Source organism: Triticum urartu, chromosome 1A, assembly GCF_056163025.1.
Source record: "Triticum urartu cultivar PI428250 chromosome 1A, HENAU_Tu73, whole genome shotgun sequence".
NCBI classification, from domain to species: Eukaryota; Viridiplantae; Streptophyta; class Magnoliopsida; order Poales; family Poaceae; genus Triticum; species Triticum urartu.
The window spans coordinates 132988869-133000638 of NC_141873.1; the positions used below are offsets into that span (position 1 = coordinate 132988869).

Consider the following 11770-nt stretch of genomic DNA (forward strand, 5'->3'; position numbering starts at 1 on the left):
AGTCTGTTTGTCTTCATCCTGTGTTATCATGTGCTTACGCTTTATGTACTCTGTGCTTGTCTTCATTTCATCATGAAGACTATGCTTGTGTTCTGTTATGTTTACTTTTGAGTACTTATTCCGCTGCTAGTAGTTCTTCGCTAAGGAATTTCCTCACCTGCAAATTCCTTAGTGAAGAATTCATAAAAATCGCCTATTCACCCCCCCTAGTCGATATAACGCACTTTCAATTGGTATCAGAGCAAGGTACTCCCCTGTTCTGTGTGATTTTGGTTTAACCACCTGGAGTTCTAGTTATGTCGACCGTAGGTATGATCAAGGTTTCTGCTAGGTGTCCTACCTTCGATGGGATGGACTACCCCTACTGGAAGAATAAGATGCGCATGCATCTTGAGGCAATTGATAACGATCTCTGGTACGTTGTGGGGAATGGTGTTCCCTCTATCACTCCCACCATCAATGTTGCTGATGTGAAGAGATTCAAGCAACTCGACTCTCAAGCGAAGAATATCATATGTGGCCATCTGAGCAAAGGATAGTATGGCAGAGTGAGTGCTTTGGAGACAGCCAAGCTTATCTGGGACAGGCTGCCCAAGGTCAATGAAGGAGTCTCAACACAACGTGACTCTCGAGTTGATGTTCTTCGCAATCTCTTCAACCGCTTCAAAAGACTCAACAATGAAAATGTTCAACAAACCTTTGATCGCCTCACTGACATCTCAAATGAGCTTCAAGCACTTGGTGCCACTGACATCACCGACCATGAGGTGGCGAAGAAATTGCTGAGATCGCTTGATTCCTCATTTGATACTCTGGCATTGATCATACAAGAATGTGCTGATTACAAGTCACTTGATCTCGCTGATATCCTCGAGAGGCTAAATACTCATGAGTTCCAGCTTGCTGAAAAGAGAGATCTCTATGGTTCGAGCTATGACAGAACACGTGCCCTGAAGGCCAAGGCAGTGTCTGAATCTGAAGATGAAGATTCTAGTAGCAGCCTTGGTGATCCTGAAGAACTGAGCCATGAGCTAGCACTGCTCGTGAAGAAATTCCAGAAGTTCTCAAGACGTGGTCGCTTTGGAAAATCCTCAAGGAGCAATGATTCCTCATCCAGTGACTACAAGAAGAGGCTTTGTCACAAATGCAAGAAACCTGGACACTACATTCAAGATTGTCCTCAGTGGGAAAAGGAATCAAAGAAGAAGAAATACAAGGATTATAGTTCTGATGATGCGAAGAAGAAGAAGAAATCCTCAAAATCTTCACCATCAAAATCCTCGAAGTCTTCATCTTACAAGAAGAACAGCTCCAAGAAGGCTCGGGCGTTCATTGGCAAGGAAATGGACTCTGAGGCTGAATCTGAGGAACATGAGGAAGAGGAGGCATCTGAGGAGTCTGAGTCTGGTGTAGCGAGCCTGGCTCTCGCTACTACTTTCATCAGCAAGTCCATCTTCAACTCTGAAAAAAATGGCTTCACCAACAAGGCTGATGGAAACAATGATGACTATGCTCCCACCTATTGCTTCATGGCAAAAGGTGCCAAGGTACTCAAATACTCCTCCTCTGAATCAAGTGAGAATGAATCTGATGAAAACCTCAAACCCAGCTACTCCAAACTTGCTAAGATTGCTGTAAAACAACAAAAGGCTTTTGAAAAGGTTCAAAACATGCTAGACAAAAGTGATGATATGTTGGGTGAAGAAATGGATTGCACTAAAACCTTGACTGAAAATCTTCAGAGACTTCAGTCTAGGTTTGACAACCTTCAAGGTCATCATAACACTCTCTTATCTGATCATGAGAAGCTTTCATATGAATTTCTTCAAAGAAAGCAAGACCTTGAAAAGCTAAGAGTAAGTTATGAAGATCTTCGGAAGGAGCATGATTCATTACTTGCTCAACAAATCAGCGCTTCTCAGGAATAATTTGTTCCTCCATGCTTGAAGTGCATTGAACATGAAACTGCTAATTCTTCACCTGAATGTTCAAATGCTGCTAATGTTTCAAATTCTTCACCTACCTCTACTATCACTAATTCCTCATCTGAGGACACTGCTAGTATCACTGACGATGCAGGGCTGAAGGAATTGTACATGACAGGCATGTACAAAAGCCTCAAAGGGCATCAGACTCTTTGTGATGTGCTTAAAAAGCAGATCCTCAACAGGAACCCTAGGAAAGAGGGTATTGCCTTTGAGTGGAAACTCAATGCTGATGGTACATATTGGAAGCCTGAACAGTACCCCAAAACCTCATGGGTTGTTGCAAAGGGACCTCCAGTTGATCCATCTAACTTATCTGGCTTTGCATGTGAATCTCCTCGTTTTGATGATGAGTCATTAGACTCCAACTATAAACTGTTCAGAAATCAGAATGGTGAAATATTTGCTAGATATGTTGGCACTAACTGCAGGAACGGTCCTCCTATGAAGAAAATCTGGGTTCCCAAAAGGTGCCTTGAAAGTCTTCAGGTGAATGTCTTCAGGACACCACCTTTGAAGAAAAGGAACCCCAGATCAAATTCTTCATATGGACCAAATTCCTCAAAAGGATCAAAGTCCTCATATGAATATCATCATGCTAACAACTCTGTTTCGCAGGGAAGAGCTAATGGCTATGAATATGAGCATTATTCTTCTAATCATTATGTTCATAAGTCCTCGAAGAATTTCTCCGCTTATTCATATGCTTATCCTAACCCCTCTTATGTGAAACGAAATAGACTGGATTTTATGCCACCTTTCTCGTATGGAGCTTGTAGAGTGATGAACTCTTTGCCACCCCTTCAGATGTGGGTGGTGAAGAAAAAGAACTAATCTCTTCTGCAGGGTCAGGTCTCCAGACATACGTAATCGTCTGAAGAATTTGCTGAAGACCTAAGTATGCCTGAAAGGACGCAGGCTAATCATGAAGAAATGAACTTTCATTTCTCACATCCTCATACTACTTTATCTGTTCTCTTGCTTGATGAAATTGATCTGATGAATTGATGTCATATTCTTCACTGATGAAGTATATGAGTTCATAAGTTGCACTAATTCATCTGCAGGATGATCAACCCAAAGCCACTGAGTGGGTCCTCGATAGTGGATGTACAAATCACATGACTGGTGACAAGAATCTATTGATGGATGCTCCCTTATCACCATCGCATCTGAAGCATATCATCTTTGCTGAAAAAGGCAAAAGTCGGGTATTGGGTTTAGGTAAGGTTGTGATCACGAAGGATCGACACATGGACAAAGTCATGCTTGTCGAGTCCTTAGGATAGAACCTCATGTCTGTCTCAATGCTTTGCGATCTTGATATGGTTGTTGTCTTTGGCAAGTACCGTTGTGTTGTGGTTATGGAAGCTGACAATTCCAAAGTCTTCGAAGGCTTTAGGAGAGGAGACCTGTATATTGTTGATTTCTCTACAGGACCGCAACCAGCCGTGTGTCTACTTGCAGAAGCTTCAGAAGGCTGGCTCTGGCATCGACAACTTGGTCATGCAGGCATGAGGAATTTGCACACGCTTGCGAAGAAGAAGCATGTCATTGGCATCGAGAATGTGAAATTCCTCAAGGATCACTTATGCGGAGCCTGTGAAGCTGGGAAGATGACAAAGGCTAAGCATCCAGGGAAGACTATCATGACCACCACTCGTCCATTTGAATTGCTTCACATGGATCTCTTCGGTCCTAACCATTATTCTGCAGTCTCAAATGATGCATCTCAATATGGCTTTGTTATCATTGATGATTACTCTCAATACACTTGGGTACACATTGTTACTTACAAACATGAAGTGCAGGAAGTCTTCAAACAATTTTCCTCAAGGGCTTGAATCAACTTTGGTGTGAAGATCAAGCACATCAGAAGTGACAATGGAACTGAGTTCAAGAATTCTGGTCTTTATGACTACCTTGATGAACTTGGTATTACTCATGAGTTATCTGCTCCTTGTACTCCTCAGTAGAATGGCGCAGTGGAGTGCAAAAACAGGAGTCTTGCTGAGATGGCTCGCACTATGCTTGATGAATACAAAACGCCTCATCGTTTCTGGATTGAGGCAATTGATACTGCGTGGCACATCATCAACAGAGTATATCTTCACAAATTCTTCAAGAAGACTGCCTATGAATTCCTCACTGATAAGAAACCCAATGTAAGTTATTTCAAAGTCTTCGGTGCTAAATGTTGGATTAGGGATCCTCATCACAACTCAAAATTTGCACCGAAAGCACATGAAGTTTTTATGCTTGGTTACGGAAAGGACTCGCACACCTACAGAGTTTTCAACAACGTTCTTCACAAGGTTGTTGAAACTGTAGATGTGCGGTTCGATGAAACTAATGGCTCGCAAAGAGAGCACCTACCTTCTGTGATAGATGAACCAACACCTGAGGAAACTATCAAGTTCAAGGCTACTGAGGATGTCATTCCTACTGAAGAATCTGCTGAAGAATTCATTCCAGAATATGAAGAACGTCGAGCTAATGAACCTGAAGAAAATACTGAAGAAAATGGTGCTGAAGAAAATGTTGATCAAATTCCTCAACGACAACCAGCTCATCCTTGCGTTGCAAAAGAAGTGCAAGTTGAAAAGATCATCAATGACATTAAAGCGCCAGGTCCTCTCACACGCTCAAAAGCTTCACATTAATCTAACTTTTGTGGGCACTATGCTTTTTTCTCTATCACAGAGCCCACTAAAGTAGATGAAGCATTTCTGGAGCCTGAGTGGATTCAGGCCATGCAAGAAGAATTCCATCAGTTCGAGCTCAACAACGTCTGGGAACTGGTCAAACGTCCAGATCCTCGCAAGCACAATATCATTGGCACAAAATGGATCTATCGCAACACGTAAGACGAAAATGGCCTTGTGGTAAGGAATAAGGCACAGCTTGTAGCTCAAGGCTACACACAGGTTGAAGGAATTGATTTCGATGAAACTTTTGCACCTGTTGCTAGACTTGAGGCTATTCGCATATTACTTGCTTATGCTAACCATCATGATATCACTCTATATCAAATGGATGTGAAAAGTGCATTCCTCAATGGTAAGCTTGAGGAAGAAGTATATGATGCTCAACCCCCAGGTTTTGAAGATCCAAAGCATCCTGACATAGTCTTCAGACTCAATAAGGCCCTCTATGGCCTCAAGCAGGCCCCACGGGCGTGGTATGATACTTTGAAGGAATTCCTTATGAAGAAAGGCTTCAAACCCGGTTCACTCGACCCTACTCTTTTCACCAAATCTTATGATGGTGAATTGTTTGTGTGCCAAATATATGTTGATGATATTATCTTTGGCTGTACGGACCAACGTTATACTGATGAATTTGGTTATATGATGAGGGAGAAATATGAAATGTCTATGATGGGAGAATTGAAATTCTTCTTAGGTCTTCAAATTCGTCAACAACGCAATGGCATATTCATATCTCAGGAGAAATACCTCAAGGATGTACTGAGGAAATTCGGCATGCAAGATTGCAAAGGCGTCAAAATTCCTATGCCCACAAATGGCCATCTTTGCACTGATGAAAATGGTATTGACTTCGATCAAAAGGTATACCGCTCCATGATTGGTTCTTTATTGTACTTATGTGCATCTAGGCCAGATATTATGCTTAGTGTTTGCATGTGTGCTCGATTTCAAGCTACACCGAAGGAATCACACCATAAGGCTGTGAAGCATATTCTTCGATATCTAGCTCACACACCAACACTTGGATTATGGTACCCCAAGGGCTCGGCTTTTGATCTCATTGGATATTCTGACTCTGACTATGCTGGTGATCGTGTGGACCGCAAGTCAACATCTGGTACATGTCATTTCCTCGGACGATCTTTGGTCTATTGGTCCTTGAAGAAACAGAACTGCGTATCACTATCTACTGCTGAAGCTGAGTACATTGCCGCTGGTTCTTGCTGTGCTCAATTGCTATGGATGAAGCAAACTCTCAAGGACTATGGCATCAACATGAAGAATGTGCCTCTCTTCTGTGACAATGAGAGTGCCATCAAGATTGCTCACAACCCAGTTCAGCACTCGAAGACAAAGCACATTCAGATTCGTCATCATTTTCTTCGTGATCATGTGTTAAAGGGCGACATTTCTATTGAGCATGTGAAGACTTAAGAACAGCTAGCCGATATCTTCACAAAGCCCTTGGATGAGAAGAGATTTAGCAAGTTGCGGTGTGAGCTAAGTATCTTAGAATCTTGGAATGTTCTTTGAAAAGGACAGTCATCCTAATACTTGTGAAAAATTGATGACTTAGATGTGCAACACATGAAGAAACGTTTTTCTTCAATCAATGAAGAACAACACTCTAAGTGTGAAGAAATTAACGAAGAATTTGATTCTCTGGACCCTACGACAATTGTACGCGGTGTCTGAAATCATCATTCTTATACGGTGGGTCACGCCACCACCAAAAGTTGAAAATCCTCAATTTGAGTTTTTTGTGTTGAAATTCCTCAGTTGTTCAGATTCTTCAACTTTGCATTGTCTTCTCTATTCCCGTCGTTTTTCTTCATTGGCTATATATATGAGTTTATGTCCTCTACACCATTCACTTATGGCTATTTCTTCAAGTTGGTTTTTCTGCTAAGTGAATGTGATCGGACCCTTCCCCCTCTATGCTATACTCAACCCAATCTGTTCACAAATTCTTCATGTGCGTTCTATTTGAAACTCGTTCAAAATCTTCACTGTGTCCTTGTCAGCTGAAGAAATTGCGAACGGAACTTTAAAACATATCTTATCTAAATTTTCTGCTTTGCCGCTCAAACCGTTCCGCATCCCATGATATACTTATCCATTCACCCACGATCGCACACGATCTCCACTTCTCAGTACGTGGGTGACACATGTCAAGCGAATGAGAAGGGTCAGGGGCACGTTCATCCAAATTCTTCGGGCGAACAGTTTTTCACCGTGGATATAAATACTCCCCTTCCCCCTCCTCACTTCCTTTACTCTGCTCGACCTCTCTCCAGCTCGAGCTTCTCAAACCCTAGTGCCGCCGCTACATCATCGTCACCGGTGAGGAAAAGCTTCACTGCCTCGACCTCATCGCCGTCGTACTCGCGCCGGCCGCGGAAATCTTCACTCCGCCGTCGCTGTAGCTGTCTTCCTCCGCCAAGTTAGGGCGTGGAAGATCTGCACTGACGAACTTCACATCTCCACATACTAGTTTGTCGTGTTCTTCGTCTAGGGTAATTAAAAGTTACTTTTACTGCCCTCTTTGATTCAAATGATTTCTACAAAATCCTCAAAGGTGTTTTTCTTCATATCTTCACACACTAAAGCACCTCACATGTCATCTGTTCTTGATTCGTTTCTCTAAGCTATGTTTTTCTTCAAGATTCCTCAGATGTGTGGATTTTCGATCTATACATCTCTAGAACCTAAGACAAAGAACGCTTAGTGAAATTCTTCAAGACTCATCTGGTCAAATTCCTCAAACTTGTTCTTTATAAAAAAAACTTTTGAGAACGCATATGACATCTCCAAATTCCTCGCAACTATACTCTGTTCACAGGTACTCATGTCAGCTGCTGAATCACTAGGTTCTCATCAACTTAACTCATTTGCAGCATCCCACGAAGAAAAGTTGCATACCTCTTCAGAGAATTCAATTGTTCAAATTCCTCAACTGAAGAAAATGGCTGATGGTAAGAAGCCACAGAAAGGAGGAAAAAGGCATGAGGCCAATACTGCTTTTGAAATCCCTAAGGATATCTATGATGGGTACTGCACACCCCCTGAGGAAGATAAAAATCAGCGCAAGGTGCGCATTCAAAAGATTGAGAGGAGATGGGCAAGAGAGTGGAGGGAGTATAGATATGTCACTCCCAAATACATGAAGAAATTTGCACTAAATCCTCCATGCCCAAGACCTCCGTTGGCACATGGCCAAATAGCTGATCCCACCAGCCTCAAGCACGGTGAGGACTATCCCGACGAATGGGCCAAGCGCCAGGCCAAGTTGGCCAAACAAGCAAAAGATGTAGTAAGGAAATTCAACGAAGACTCTGCTGTTGCTGTTGTTAAGGCGTCTGTAAAGCCAAAGAAGGCCATGCCAAAGAAGCCTGCTCACAAGCCCAGTGCTTCACCAGCAATGCCCTCACGGCCAAGTTCCTCAGCTATGCCCTCACGGCCAATTCCTCACGCTGCTCCTGCTCCTCCAAAATGTTCGGCTGCTCCGACCAAATCCTCAACACCTGTGCATCCCGCCACGTGCCAAAGGACCACAGGCATATCTATTGCCTCAGGAGCCTCTACAAGTTCCTCAGCTGCTCCCTCTCTTCTGAAGAAGAAGACCACTGCTGGACGAGGTCCTCGACCAAGTCCTCACAAGAAACAAGTTGCTTTCCAAGTGCCCTCTGATGATGATGAAGCTGATGATGAAGAACTTGGCGAAATCATCAGAGACAGGCAAGTCAGGGCCGCTAGAGCCAAGGGTACAAGTGTGCCTCTGCTTTTGGATCCAAAGTTGATCCTTGAATACATTGATGTTTGGCACAAGGACCCCAACACTCCCATGCCTGATTTCAAGCTGACTCCTGGCCAAAGTCATATGTTGACTCACTTCATACAGGAAGAGAAATGGAAGTTTGAGAAGGCCAGGCAGATCAAGAAAGCGCAGTACAAGAAGGAGCACTATCTGAAGAAAAACATTATCTCTATGACAACCGAAGAACTCGCCACTATTCAAACTGAGATCAAGAAACTCAGTGATGAATTTGACACATACTGGGCTGATTGGCTTGGAGCCAAGGTTCGTTTTGTGAGACTTGCTGATAACTTCACCTCAAATGTTGCAGCCCCAACGCAACAGGAAATTCCTCAGGCTGAAGCATCCGCTCAGCCGACTGAAGAGCATGCCAGCACCGCTGATGAAAATCAGGCTGCTGAAGAAAATATGAGTTCCAGGGTTGATGACTGCATTCCAGCCGCTGAAGAAATTGCTAGGGCATCCACTAGTGGTGCGCCTGAAGAAAATGAAGGAGTCAGGGCAACTGCATCAATTGTACCTGAAGAAATTCAACCCAATTCCTCTGCTCCTACTGCACCTACACCAACTCCAATCCTTCCATCTGCATCAGATGTGAAGAAGACTAAGGCTGCAGAGCGTGCAGCAGTGAAGAAAAGGAAGGCATCAACTTCATCAGCTTCTTCAGCCCTGAAGAAGATGAAGCCACTGACAAGCTCGTTTGCAAACCCCATTGATGCTGTTCCTATCTCAACCATGCCATCAAGGGACCTTGTTCCTTTTGATGAAGAATATGTGATTTCAAGTGAATCCGATGAAGAGAATCCCTCTGCTACTTCGTCAGAGCAGATGGATGAAGAAATTGAAGTGGATACAATCCCTTCAACACCAGTTGTCTCCTCGCCTATGCCTCAGTTTACTGCTGAAGAGGCCGGCGTTGAAGAAATGGAAGATGGAGATGTGGAGATTGGTTGTACCACACCTGTGCTAAGTGATGAATTTTGGGAAAGTCAGCACCCAAACTCTCCACTCTTCACACCATTGCAACAAATTCCTCAGCCCCCAGAAACTACTGTACAAATGGGATATGATGAACCACAAGCCACATCGCCTGTCCATGAAGAAATACCAGTCACTAGTGCTGAAGATCATGTAAATGAAGAATTGAAGTCCCAGGCTGCCACTGAAGCAACACCTGAAATTCCTTAGCCTGTGGAACCTGAGATCGAGATCCCTGAGGTTGTGATGCAATTGACTGACACTCCTCACCCCAAGCCAAAGGATCCATTCTCAAAGAAGCAGAAATTCAAGGCTAATGATTTCTTTGGCGAGCACGTGTTCTTCACTAACTACAATCCTTATGACTCTGCTCGTCTAAGGAGGAAGCGTTTCTGGACTGCAAGCTAGGGAAACTTCTATTCTTCACTGCTTTTCAACAAAGACAAAATCTTCTACCATGAGCATATTCCTCACGTGGACATGGAATCATTACCTTGCTTCTCTCCTATGCTTAGTGTTCTTCATGATGCAGGCCTCCTCAACTTTTGCTCTGACATTGTTGATTGGAATGAAGAGCTTATTCTTCAGTTCTACACTACATTGCATATCACAGGTGATCCTGAAGATATCAACACCTGGGTCTTGGACTGGATGACCGAAAACACTCACTATTAGGCACCGGCCTCTGAATTGCTTCACGCCCTACCCATCAGTCCACCCAGTGAAGGAGCTCGCCGCTTGTATCATGAACCAGAACTCACAACTCATTACATGCAAGTGTTAATGAAGCCTTTGAAGCCTAGTCAAGCCCCACGGACCAAATTCCTCGTGAAGGATTTACTCTATGTGCCCAGAACCGTCTATCGCATTCTGACGAGGACAATGAGTCCAATCAAAGGCCACGACTCATCTGATGAGGAAATAGTTGGCATCATGAAGAATCTGCTATTCAACATCATTCATAGCATTCCTATAAACTATCATGATTTCTTCATGAGGACTCTGGCAAATGCTGCACTTTCTCCGTTTGAGCTGAAACCTTATGCACCTTGGATTATGAGATTCCTCAGGACAAGGTCTTCACTCAACTACAAGGCTGATTTTCAGAATCACCTTAGCTATCTGCCCCCGATTGAAGTCCTCAAGCAGGCTTTCTCTTCAACTGATGAAAAGGGCAAGGCTCCTGCAGTCATTGATGAAGGCATTCGTCCATTGGATGGTCAGTTTCGCAAAGCTACATCTTATTCCACCAATGATGACTCTGCCACACATGACTCTGCTACCAATGCACCCAAGTCTACTCCTCAAGCCACGGCTCCTCGTGTGATGACTAACCGTGAGCTTCTTCTTAGTCTTCACCAGAAGGTGGATCGAAACCATAAATGGGTTAAGCATCAGTTTGCTTCATTTCTTCACAACATGATTGCTACACACAATGCAGCGAAGAAAAACCATTACTACCTCCATGAAGTCTTCGGCCGCACCTGGGCTATCCTATCACATCTGTATGGTGAAGAAGATCTCAAGAAAATGGGTCTCAAGAAAGATTTTGACTGGTCTGCGCCTCCATCGAAGAAATACAAGAAGGTCAAGGTTCCTCCTTTGGTGTCCAGCTCATATTCTTCATCGCGCGAGACCGATGAGCATGAAGACTTGGACGACACTGCAGCAGGCCCTTCCACGACAAACGACCCCAACAACGCTGGCGCTCCTTCATCAACTTGATATTCTTCAGGGGCGTTAGTCCTCATTTTTGATCCTTTTGGTCATTCGATGACAAAGGGGGAGAATTTTGAGTTAGTCTTCAAGCGGGTCTGTCTATATGGGCGTTTTTATTTGCTAAGTTACAACTCCCGCTCTTGTGAAACTTTATTGGATCGAGTTGTAAACTTAAACCCGATGGTGCTCTGATACTTTTGATGTGTTTTTCTGCATGCTTATTCCTCATATATGTTAATGCACGCATGCTGAATTACATCAGTCACCATATTTCATCATGCATTTCAAATTCTTCATTATGATATGTCAAATGCGTGTATGAATTACAAGATATAGGGGGAGATCTCCATGATTCTACTCTTCAAGCGTGCAATGCTTCAAAAGCAAATTCCTCATCATGCACATCTTCAGGGGGAGTTCCTCTATATCTTGCAATAAAATTCCTCAATATCAGTATTTACACTTCATATGTTTATCCCCGTTGAAAACTTAACCTATATTGTCATCAATCACCAAAAAGGGGGAGATTGTAAGTGCATCTAGTGCCCCTTAGTGATTTT

At 43.4% G+C, this 11770-nt stretch overlaps 1 pseudogene; it reads left to right on the forward strand.

Moving 5' to 3' along the window:
• The first annotated feature begins 296 nt into the window (after nt 1-296).
• LOC147990360 (uncharacterized) lies at nt 297-10166 on the forward strand (annotated as a pseudogene).
• The last annotated feature ends 1604 nt before the right edge of the window (nt 10167-11770 follow it).